This window comes from Charadrius vociferus, unplaced genomic scaffold (assembly GCF_000708025.1).
Source record: "Charadrius vociferus isolate BGI_N301 unplaced genomic scaffold, ASM70802v2 scaffold42, whole genome shotgun sequence".
NCBI lineage: Eukaryota > Metazoa > Chordata > Aves > Charadriiformes > Charadriidae > Charadrius > Charadrius vociferus.
In genome coordinates, this window is record NW_009647469.1 from 135,999 (window position 1) to 146,048 (window position 10,050).

The window sequence follows — 10,050 nt, forward strand, 5'->3', positions numbered from 1 at the left end:
TTATCTACTGGACTTTAAGAAAAATAAAAGAAGTAGAACTAATTGAATTGCACTACTGTTTTACAGACTGGAAAAGTCTCTCTGCAAGTGAAACTGAAAGACTTGTATTTGACTGAGAAGATGAATCTTTTCACTTTTAGATCTTTTGGGGTTTTTAAGTAGAACTTAGGATTTCTAATTGACTTGATTTCTGGAAATGGAAATGCCATGCTTTTATTACGGGAAGCTTTGTTAGATGCATTTATTATTAGAATGGTTCCAGTCCTGCTGTAAAGATCATGTTTTTCCCAGGACTTTCACTGTGATTTTACTTCACTGCAGGCTGTATGACAAAAAAAAAAAAAAAAAAAAAAGGAAAAAGTAATTTAACAAGAGAAGAGGCTCTTGATTCCTTATGCAAGTGATGGATATGAAACTTGACTGAGGACTGAAAATATTCACCCTCGTAAAATAAGGAGGGGGGATAGTAGCTTTTGTTTACAGACTGACAGACAATGGACATCGGGTTTGTGAAAGTTTGTACTGTGGTAAAGATAATAAATTGGAAACATTATTGTGCTTGGGAACGTTCCAATTTTAGCTGATGCTTGTTTCAGACATGTTTCAGAGGTCCTGTTAATTGAAAGCTGTTGTAGGCTACATTGCTTATGCTTACTGCTGTGTATAAGTTATTATATTTTTTGGATTAGCTCTTAATGTCTTAATGTCCTCCTTTTGTAAGATTTCATACACTTTATTTTTGTATAGTTTGAAGATTTAGCTGTTCAGACGTGTCTGAAGTAAATGGTATAATTTTATATGCATACTGTTATACTAACTCATAATTTTAGATATAAAGATAGATATAAAGGTGAGACTCGACATGCTTCAGATAAAAGCAATTTTTATGTTAAGCTTTTATAGGGAGAGGTGAAATTGCTACAAGGTAACAAGGAAGCCTTCTTAGGGCAACAGTAGCTGGTTGTTCAAAAACATCTTTTTATTTTTTTTAAACAGTTGGAGACAACAAATGTACTGCTTGAGCAACAGTGCCTTTTATTCAGTTTGTCTGAAAACGTTAATACTGAGCAGGAATTTCTTTTGAGGTACATTCCAAAGAAATACTTCTTGCTCTAGTGAACGCAAGCAATTTGCCCAGTGATGACTAAATAGTTTCAGCTCTTCCATAGGGGTATTCAAGTTGCCTCAGTAACAGGTGCCGCAACCAGGGACCTGTGATTAGGGGCTCACTCCTTGCCAATATGTACATGCTGTATTGTATGAATGAATTAATTCACTGACTGCCTAAATTTTTTTCTAGTAAGGAGCCTTCAAAACCTGTAGCTAATTGAAATCAAGTGATACATGTTTTTTTCTATCACTTTCTATTTAGATTCCACTGTACGTAACTAATGTGTTAGTTCTGTCCTCAGGAAGTGGTGGTGATGTTAACAGAAGCATTTACTGTGGATAGCGAAATGGTTAGACAAGAAGGGTTAGAAAATGGGATGGAGACCTTACATGTGCAAGTACCTTAAAAGTCCTGGTACATTGATTAATTCCTTAAGAGAACAGAAGGAATCCAGAGTTTTGTTGTCTGACAAAGAATCATTGTGTCTCATCTATACAGAAAAGCATAGGAGGAATCAACTGTTTGGTAAAGTTTGGAGAAGAGAAAAATTGGTGGAATAGAAAATAATGAGAATGTGATATTGTTCTGTTACTTCTCTGAATCATCAGATTGAGCAGCTATAGCTGCAAAAAAAGTCATCACAAGGTAAAAATGGTCTCTTTGAACAAAGATTGTACATTCTGTACATTGTAGACACAAAAAAGCAGTGATGCAAAAAGACTTGTGCCAGAGAACCACCTCAATGCTGAGCCTTCAGAGTTGTAGTTAAAAGCCTGATGAAGTACTTGAACGTGTACAAAGGGAAAAAATGCATAAAAGTAGGGAACTTCTGCCTCCAAAACAGCATGGAGAAGACTACTGCCAGAAAAATGTTCAATTTTGATGTCTGCACTTGAGAAGGCTATAGCAATAATTGAGTTTAAAGTAAGATCTGGGTCTTGCTGTAGTAGATCTTGCAGTGTGAGATTTGAGGAACTCTGTCATTACCAAAGAAGATGAAACAGCATTTTGATACATGTGGAACCACATATTGATACACGTTTGGTACACATATTTACATGTGGAAAAAAAAGTGGTACTGAGGAGTGGGAGGACAGCTCTTCTAAGTCCTGACACCAAAGTCAGGCAAGCTTAAATACTGAGAAGCCAAACCAGACAAATTCAGTTTTCTGTAGTAAGTATAACTAAAGATCAAAATAGAGGAGGCTTTGGACTCTTCATTGGCTGTGAGTTTAAGTAACTTTTCAAAATACACAATTTAACTATCTTTTGGGGAAAAAAAAAATGTTATGGTGGTGTACAAACAAATCTGATGAGATTATTGTAGTGGTAGATTTTGGCTTCAAAATGACAAACCTTTGGAGCACAGAGTGCTCTGAACGCTCAGTTTATCACCAGCTGTCCTGTGACTGTAGCTACTACTTAATAAATATTATAGAACTGAAAGCTTCAGTTAATATGATCAGCAGTGGTGAGTATTGTATATTGGAGCACAAACTGTAATTTTAAGTCCATAGAGGAGTTGGTTTTTTTTAAATATATTATTTTAATAGACCACTTGCACATCTTGCCACCTAAATTTGTCCACGATCTAAGTGACTTTCATTGCTCCTACAATGGCTATGGTAGAAATGCTCGTCTTCAAACTGTTAGCATCCTTTTACTAATGTGTGTTGAGAGCACTGGCTCTAAGGTAGATCCTCACTGGCAAAGATCAAATCAGGTCTTAATGTTGAAGTACCCAGCATATGTCCACATCTCAGAAGTGAGACAATGTGCTTTAAAAGGTCCTTGTTTTTTCCTGTTTGCTTAATGGCACAACTTAACTGGCTGGCAGTCAGTGAGTCCAGCCAGCATTCCAACCACTAGGATTTCCCCAAGACATGTCAGTCATTTGAGACAATCATCTAGTGTCCTCATCCTTACATGGCTGAGGACTTCCTAAGCTCTAAACTCAGAATGGTTGTGATCTGAATAATTTTTTGAGCTTTTATAGCTGAAATCCATGTTCTGTTTTAAATTCCCTAGTATTTTTCAGATTATGAGGATCATTTTCTTAAATATTTTGTTAGAGCCTTTTGTCAGGACAGCAGTGCCTCTGTGGAACTGCCTGAAAGGCTTCTCCCTGAAGAGGTTACCATTTAAGTCTTTAACCTGTAAAAGGACAAAGTGTTAAGTGTGTGGTTCTATATACCGAAAAAGAAATAATCCCCAATTCTTCCAAAACTGATCAAACCCCTACCTTCCTACAATTCTCACTAAAGATATGTGACACTTCTTTCCTTATAGTGTAAAAATTTTAGGAAAGGTATTTCTGGCTTCCATGACAAGCTTTTGACAAGGTTACGGTGGACTTCGAGATTAAAACAATTGCTGCATTTTCCCTGCTCAGTGATGGAATTTAAAATTGCACATTGGCAGTTCCAGGAATATGTCAGCTTTTCTTTTCCCACTTCACTGTTACCTGAGTAGCAGATTACCCTCCACTTTCTGATGGGAAATTTGCTGAAAGAGAGAAGATTATCCATCATAGTCAAGGTAATAATGTTATAGTAACACAGTTCCTCATGTGGAAGCCTTGAAGATGGTGAAACCAAGGATACTTGACTTAAGCTTTCTTATGGTATTTATGGATGACAGCTAGAGTTAGGCATTAACTTACGGCTCATCAAAAGCCTAAAAAGATAAAATTAGTTAGAAATTGAAGCTTTCAATATTTTGCCCTTTTGCTTCCCAATATATGGGAAAACAGCCCACACAGGAGAGACATGGTCTCTAATTAATGTTTTTATACCACCAGTTTTTAGAGCTTCAGGATAGTTTCATTCCATTTCCAAGATACATTGCTGGAGAGGGATTACTACCTTAATTTTATAATGTATGCAAAGAAGCATTTATTTTTCCATTTACTTACAAGTACGGGAGAAGAAGATAAATAAACAGAATGCTTAATTTTTTTTTTAAAGTCAAATAGAGAATTACTGGTTCTTGGACCTCTTTACTGTTTGCGTATCGCCTTGTACAATATGTTAAGTAGGGTGAACATGGTTTTCTAATCTGTTCCAGTTGCACTGACTAAAGTGATGCGTTACAATCTCATGTCTTAAACACTGCTTGCTCAGAATTGCTCTAGGCATTTTAATCCTGGATGTTGCATCTTCACTGAATAATGGTTAAGCCTACTGACACTGTTTGATTCTAAGTGCTAGTAAACTTTTCTACTAGTGGCTTAAATGCAGATGTTTGTATAACCCATAACCAAAAAAGGCTTTTGCCAGTAGAATTTGACTGCCTGACAGCATGTCAGTGTTTAGGTAACCATTCTTTGAGGCTTCAGTAGCAGTTCAACAGTGTTGTACGCATTTTCAACAGATGGCTTTCCCTTCCAGCCCTGTAGAGATGGTGCTGATCAGAAACTTCACTTACTCCATTTAGTGCATAAACAGAACACACTGATTCGTATAACTTGTAACAATATTAACCTTTAAACTGTTACTCCCACTTGCTCTTGCATCTGACATTACTTATGCAAGATGACAGTACTTACCAGTCCACTTCAGGCTTTCAGAAGTAAAATGGATTTGGGTTACATCTTTTTCTCTAGGACTTTGAATCCCAAGCATACCAAATTGTGTGTATGTTCTATGTATTTAACACTTCTCTGAAATGAAAGTGGGAAGGTTGGTCTCTGCTTAGATGTTAAGGAAAGCATGTCTGAGCAGGGTAAAAAGAAATTCCGCTTGCTCATTGCAGAGGATGAAAAAGAGTTCAGAGGTATTTCATCTGCTCCTAAGCCAGAAGACTAAGGAACGCTTATAACTTATATTGCTGGAGATGAGAGGTACATTCAATCTCAAAGCTTTCAGATCAGTTACTCTTTATCCAAGAAAAAACTTTATTCTTCAGACATACTGTGCAGGGCTTTACTGTCATATTTCTCTTCCATTTTTGACCCAGCATTAAATTTAGTCGTTACAGCACTAACTTATGACTGCCAGACCTCAGAGCAGTTTCAAATAATGATTTCAGTAATGTGTCTTAAAGATTTTGGTTTAATATGTGCTGAAGACATCTGTATTAAGACTTTACAATCCTTTTATTTTAATTCAACCCAGTTCTTTGTGATCCCTTCACTATTGCAAAAATAAACAGGTACTGATAGTTGATTCATGTTCATGTGTAGAATACAGTATTTTTTTTAGCAGAGAATTGCTAATAGCTAAGTGGTAGATATTTGCTTTTTAAAGACTAGATTATGGCTGGATATTCTAAGACTACTGCTGTACTTCGGTTGAATTGGGTACAGCATTGACTGATGCAATTTGTGTATGAGTGGTAAGGTTATCCTTCTTAAATTCTCCTTAGTTTGTTTTCTGTTTGTATCTTAACTTGATGCTGCACAATTATTTTCAGACTTCAATTAATTTAAAATTAAGGTCAGTATGTCCAGCCCTACAAAAGCCAATACTCACTTGTCAGCCATTGGTCCATTCTTACTGAAATAAATTAAAATCTTGAAAATTTGTACTAGCTTTTTAGCCTGTTAGGTGGTAGAATGGGTTCCTGGAAGTCTTCAGGTGGAAGGCAGGGAACTTCTGAAGTGAACCAGGTAACCTGTGCTCTTTATCAGCTTTCAAATCCATCTCCCAGTAAGACTGAGTCTCCCCAGGGGAATGTACATGTACTTACTGCTTGGAACTTTGTAGTTAATTATATCTGGCTATCTAATTCTAATAACTTGCATGTGTGCTATGCTTGCTTGCTTTTCAATAGCTGACAAAAGCTATAGGAGATCTTGGGGGTTTGTTTAAAAAAATTGCTGTTAAAAAACCAAACAAACAAACAACTGTCAGGCTGTGAACTGACTAGAACCAACGAAGATCCCAGCTTTTTGTCTAAAAGAATTGTTTAAATAGCTCTTAATGAAATGAATTTGGTAGCATGTGTATTTTCACATTGCTCTCCTCCAAGCAACAAAAATAATTAAAATACCATACATTTCAGCAAGGCTATTTGGGAGATGTCTTGCCTTTTTTGTTTTTAATTTAAATAACACTGAGTTATAGTGAGTGTTCAGCATATTAATGCCTGACTTAAAAGATTAGCAGAATTTGAATGACTTGCATTGTTTTGTTTAATTACAGCTCTATAAAAATGTAGATATTTGCATAAAGCCTGTCATTGGATCTAGGTATGTTTCAATGACATAGCAAGAAGAGGACCAAGACAAGTAAATATGTGCACAATTTAAACCTTACTTAAAATGGTTTACTGTTCTGGGAAGAGATGTCCTTCATGCAGATTCTGCTCTTCCTCTATTTGCTCTTAGCTTCTGTTTGTTTTCATTAGTTGAACTAAAATAAGAAACAAAGCCCTCAGACTGACTAGTTTCTGTCTCTCTAATATATACACACTGTACTTGCTTTTAACCTCATTTACTGCATGTTGTTAATGCTGTACACAAATGCAGTTGGAGTATTTCTTTGGTGTTGTACAGCATGATGCATTTCATTCCCCTTTCTAGTTTACCTCCCATTAGCTATATATTGCTTTACAACTGGAAAAAACTGAGTTTTTGGGAATTGAGTGTGTTTGCATATAAATTTTTTTTTTTTCTGTGAGTCTTATGAGAAATGTCCTGCTCGGAGAGTCTCAGACAGTATTTTCCTGTGTTTATTCATGTTACTTTGCTTTATTTTATAAGTGGATATTGATTTCTGATGTGTTGTTACACTTAATGTTGAATAAATCTGACTTCCATTTTGAAAAGTGAAACTGTGTTAGTGAAAATGTTATGTAATGTTAATTCATCTTAGACTGTTCCCAGAGTATATAAACTTTGATTTTTTTTTTTTTTTTAAACTTGAGATAAATTTTCCTTGTTCTGCTTAGGATTCTGGCCAATATTTCTTTGCTTCGTGCTCTTATTAAAGCTTGACAGCAATATTACTGGGAAGGGGAAGGTGGAGAGAGTTTTCTTTGGCAGCTAGGGTGCTACACTTTGGCTTGCAAATCCTGAGTCTTGCTGCTTTTACTTGAAAGAGCCTTTCTGAGTTAAAGTTGTTTCATATTTTGAAGACTTGGGATTTTGTGTTTTTTCATCCAAACAAGGTGAAAAGCCTTTCCAAATAACTGTTGGAATAATGCATAGCCTTGTGATTTTGAGCATGAGGATTAGTTTGAGAACCTGTGGCTCTCTACCAAGAAAGTAGAAAAAGTCCTTGCTGTTGTTTAGTATTCCTTATAATTTGTAGCAACTCTGAGAAGGAAGACGCCCTAGCTATACATCAAAAAATAGCTTTTTTTTAAACTACCTTCTTCTGTAACCAAAAGTCCCACTTATGCAGAGGTGACAAGATCACAGTGAGATAAATGAGTGAGTGACAATACAGGTGCGGACCATGGGATCAATGTGAATCATGTTTAGAAAACTTACAGTGCAAAATAGATTAGTTACTTTTACCTCAGGAAAAATAGGATATTGGTAATTGAATCTGTACATAAATTATTTTCAGTTGTAGTAGTCTAATACAGCCCTGTTCAGAAGCAGTAACTTGGTGGGTGTGAGTTGGTCACTGGTTTCACTTCAGTTTGTTCTTAGTATTCCTGATTGAACAGTGTTGACTGTTTATCAATGGAAAAAGTGTATGGGCTGGCAAAGCCTAAATCAACTGTGCATCTTCAGAGCGCTAAATACCTTTCTGTTGGGGACCTACTATTAATTTCTCCTGCAAATTTTGATTGAGCTATTATAGCATAGCTTATGAAAAATGTCTTATTTTACTGCAAGACTTGGCACCCAAGTAAGTAGAACACAGAGCATACTAATCCCATGGGATATTACTGAACTTTAGTTAATTAACATCTTCAGCAAGCTGGGATTCAGTCACTGAAGTCAGATATTTTTTTCTAGATGAACTGCTTTTGATTACTATTGAATTAAAGTCCATTTCTATACCCTGCCAAATTTAGGCTTTTAAACCAACAGTTTTACCAATTCCACTGGGGGATGGCATTACTTGTGAAATTGTGTAGCATCCTCCTTGCCCTCGGTGAGATGGAGAGTGTGGAACAGGGTTGAAATGGGACAGCTAATCTCTTCTAAGGTCCCTTGGGCTGTTCCTAGGCATAGAGTGCTCCTGGTTAAGCTGCTTAAGGGTCAGTTTCATAAAGGTCTCCCATATTCCCTGTTCTTTTTGAGTGCCTTGTGAGGATGTGCTAAGCATCTGCTAACATAGCTATACAGTGGAAAATATTGCTGTATTCGAGGAATGTATCTGTATTCAAAGTAAAGTTTAGCTGAGTTTCTGTTGGCTTGATGCCACAGTACTTCTCTGCTTCAGTCCTGTTTTTCTTCTACTTCTCTACTTAAATTTATCACTTTTCCCCCAGTATTTCCAAGAGGAAGTCAAATAGTGAATCTAAAATATAAATATAATTAAATTCTGAAGGCCAGGGTTTGTCTGTATTCTAAGAGGCCTTATCTTTCAGCTAGGGGCTATTAGTATTCTGGAAGTAATTTCTGAACCTCATGCTGGATTTCCGTTTGTTCTGTGTACTATTTTTTCATGTTATAAAGCTACTCATTCTCCAGTTTTTCTCATTGGTTTTATAGAGGGGAGGCTTAGCAATAGGAAAATATTCCAGAAATCGTAATTCACGATTACAGCATGTGGGTGAAAGGGTCTGAATACATGTGAGTGGAGAAAGAGTCTGGCAACAGCGGCACAGAATATACCATTATTTATTTGTTCCCTGAAAGGCAGGAGTCTGGAAGAATGATTGGAAAGGTAAGGTATATATGAGGGAAGTTCAAAACACAAACTATGTAATTGCTGAAGCACTCCCCACCCTTTACTCCTGCTGTTATGAAATATACCCTGTTTTTAAGGTGTAGAGATAAAATCCTAATGAGGATTGTCAATGAAAATACTGCTTTGGGGGGAAAAAAAATCCTTTCTGCTTTTTGCTCAACCCATAGAATGTGTTAATCTTTGTAGCAATTTTAGAGAAAATAGTTTGAGCAAGATAGAACGTTAATTCTGATGTTTTATTTATCTCCAATGGTATATCCGATGTTACCCGCCAGGAATGCTCCAAATAGGCGACTGCTGTAAATTTCTACAAGAAAGAACATCCAACCACCAAACCCTGTGGTGTTTAAAGTGTTTTCTCTTTTTAGTATGCTGTTGCCTAGTTAGAGCATGTAACAGCCTGGATAACTGGAGCTGGCATTGCCAGAGATGGTGATTAATTTCTGTCTGGGGTGGAAGAAGCAGCAGAGACATAAGAAAGAAACACTGAGTTTTGATGAAAGTTGATAAAAGTTAATGTTATCACCAGTACCTAACAAGCAAAGGGCTTCTGAATGTGGGCTTTTTCTAATGAGGTTCATGACACTTTAAAAAGTGCTTGCATTCATATGTCTAGGCATTGCTAAATTGTTCAGCCCAGGTGTGCTTTAACTATATAGTTTCTGCTTTGATATAGGTCTTCAGATTTGTGAACATCAAAACCTCTGAATTTAATATGTAGAAGTAAAAAAACACCCCAAGCCCAAAAACCTCAGTTGAAAAACTTCAAATAGGAAAAAATACATCCTTTTCAGACAAGTTTTCTAGTGTAAAATAGCTAAATATAACAATTAGTTGTGTATCAGTGATCTCGATTTCTTTTGATAAGCTGCTCAACCCATCACTCCCAGCATCTGCCTCGGTATTAAGTTGTGTTTCGTAGTAAATCTGACCTTCTTTTTGTGTCGTGTAATGCAAAGAGAAGTTTCTGCAGTGCAGTTTATGCCCTTAAGTGTACCTCTGCAACCTCCATTGTTTAGACCAGGCCTGGGATACCTCGGCTGCTTTGCTGTTGTCAATGTATCTCCTCATGTTACACGCAAACCTAAGGTGGTCTCTCTCTTTTTTTTTTTTTTTTTTTTTTTT